The sequence below is a fragment of the Empidonax traillii genome, unplaced genomic scaffold (assembly GCF_003031625.1).
Source record: "Empidonax traillii isolate 1590-97213 ecotype Southwest subspecies unplaced genomic scaffold, ASM303162v1 scaffold2497:size23065, whole genome shotgun sequence".
Lineage (NCBI taxonomy): Eukaryota > Metazoa > Chordata > Aves > Passeriformes > Tyrannidae > Empidonax > Empidonax traillii.
In genome coordinates, this window is record NW_020957690.1 from 6,919 (window position 1) to 9,686 (window position 2,768).

The 2,768-nt window shown below is 51.9% G+C and overlaps 1 pseudogene; it reads right to left on the reverse strand.

Annotated features, from left to right (window-relative positions):
* Positions 1–1,653, reverse strand: part of LOC114071988 — an 8,072-nt pseudogene extending 6,419 nt beyond the window's left edge.
* Between the last annotated feature and the right edge of the window lie 1,115 nt (positions 1,654–2,768).

Sequence of the window (2,768 nt, forward strand, 5' to 3'; positions counted from 1 at the left end):
ACCCCGGCTGGACGGACACACTGGGAATGAGAGGCTGGGAAGCAGAGCTGGGAAAGGGCCCTGGGGGTGCTGGTGGGTGCCAGTTGTCCCTGAGTCAGCAGTGCCCTGGCAGCCAGGAGGGACATCCCTGTGCTGGGGGCAGCAGGGAGGGGATTGTCCCGCTCTGCTCTGCCCTGGGGCGGCCTCACCAGCAAGATTGGGGCAGTTTGGGGGACACAATGGAAGGGAGAGATTGAGCCATTGGAGAGTGTCCAAAGGAGGCAGCAAGGATGGGGAATGGCCTGGATTTGAAGGCGTGTGAGGAACCCTGAGGGCACTTGGTGTGTTCAGCTGGAGAAGAGGAGACTGAGGGGAGACCTCACTGCAGCCACAACTTCCTGGGCAGGGGCAGAGGAGGGGCAGGACTGAGCTCTGCTCTGGGGGGACAAGAGACAGGACTGAGGGAATGGCCTGGAGTTGTGTCAGGACAGGGTTGGTTGGATTTTATAAAAATGTTCTTCCCCCAGAGGGTGGTTGGCACTGAACAGGCTCCCCAGGGCAGTGGGCACAGCACCAAGGCTGACAGAGCTCAACAAGTGTTTCGATGATCCTCTCAGGCTCATGGTGTGAGCCTTGGGGATGGTCCTCTGCAGGGCTGAGGATTGGACTGGATGGTCCTTGGGGGTCCCTTCCATCTCAGCACATTCTGTGACTCTGTGATTATCAACCCTGTGTTCAGCACAAATCCAAAACACAGCCCTGCACTGGCCAAGGGGAAGAAATTCAACTGGACTCCCCCTGAAACCAGCACAGCCATTATGGGCTCTCACAGAAACATCCCACAGGCCATTTGTCACCTGGAACCAGGGACTCTCAGTTCCTCCTTCCCCAGCCCAGGAATGGTGTCCTTGTCTGCTCATTCCTCCACACTCTCTTCTCAGTGATGGCATCTTAACCAGACAAGCCCCTGGGAATAATTTACTTCTAAGTCTTCAATTCTTTTGTGGTTTATTAAGCAGATCTCAGAAGTGTATTCAGAGTGAATATATTATATGAAAGAAGCAATGAGAAAATGTTTCCTTTTTTATGCACTGCTTATTTTTTTCCTTTTTTTACATTGTTATCAGCAATCCCCAGTTGATTTTTATCCCAGGCACCTCCTAATTCACTCTGAATAGATACAAAAATCAAGACCTTTTATGTCTGGCAATCCATCAGATTTTATCCCTATCCCCACCCCACCATTCCCTCATCCAACCCCTGGGACTCAAAGCAGCCTTGGGCCAATCTGAGCTTCCTCCACTAAAGGCTGGGCCTGCAGGTCTCAGCTCCTTGGCACCAACTCCCACCTGCTTGGCTTGGAGAAAGAGCTGCACGAGACACAGAGGGATGTTCATTTATTGCCAGCAAACAAAACCAGAGGAAGGCACAGATTAGTAAAAAATCCCTTAATCCTCTGCTGTATACTAAGTCCACTTTGGTTCCACTGAACCACTGAAGTCCACTTTGCACAGTAGATAGTATGAGACCAATGGCAAACCCCTTCTGTGTCAAGCACAGATCCCAAGATCCCCCAAACACTCCCTGCCCTGGATTCTGTCCATATTTGCACACAGCGAATCACACACTGAAGTCCCAAGTTCCCACGATCCACAGAGGGAGGAAAAGGAGAAAGTGAAGGAATTCCTGTGCTGTGCAGAGCTAAATCTGTGTGGCTGGGCTGGCCCAAGGAGTGGTGGGGAATGGAGTTCCATCCAGGGGTGTTCCCAGGGCTCAACTCTGAGCTCAGGGCAGTTCAATATCTTTGTCAATGATCTGCACAAGGGGATCAGGGCAGCCTCAGTCAGTTCACAGGTGACACCAAGCTGGGTGGGAGTGTTGATGTGCTCGAGGGCAGGAAGGCTCTGCAGAGGGATCTGGACAGGCTTCATCGATGGGCCCAGGACACTTGGAGGAGGGTCAACAAGGCCAAGTGCCAGAGCTCAAGAAGTTTTTGGATAGTAGTCTGAGGCTCATGGTGTGACCCTTGGGGATGGTCCTGTGCAGGGCTAAGGGCTGGACTGGATGATCCTTGGGGTCCCTTGCAACTCAGCATATTCTGTCATTCTGGGTTTGTTTGGGTTTGGTTTGTTTGTGTTTGATCTTTTTGCCCCCCTTTTGAATTGCCTTTCCTCTGACCCATGAGGTTTTTTTTCATTGTCTTTTGCCTTGGTGGGCCCCTGATGGCAAATCAAGTTTATCCAACTCAGTTACCTTGACCAGATTTTTTACAATCACCATTACCTAGAAGAGATTTCTCAGACTCGCTGCAACTTGGCATCATCCCCAAAGGAATGGAAAGTGCATTTCATCCCATCAGTCAGAGACACAATAAAAATGTTCCATTGCAATGGTCAAGGGCTGGTCCCTGAGGGATGTCACCTGGGATTTACAGCCAAGAGGAATTTGCGCCATGGCTTTTCACCCTCATCAGTTCTTCAACTTCCCACCCATCACATGTTTCACGTGTCCAGTCCAGCTGTCACCAGTCTGGCTCTAAGGAGACACACAACATCCCCTTCTTTTCCCTCCCACAGGGGTTTTGCAATCCCTGCCTTGTCCTTCCCATGCCTGGCAGTGGCTGCAGGAGGACTTGCCATGTCCCCTTCCCTGCTGAGCCTGAGCAGTCTGGAACTCTGCCAAGCCTCCTTGCTGCCCTGTTTGCAGACTGGTTCCATGTCTGCCTTTGCCAAGGCCCCAGGAACCTCTGGGATGGCTCTGGCCTTTGCAAGGGTTTGGGAGAGGTGTCC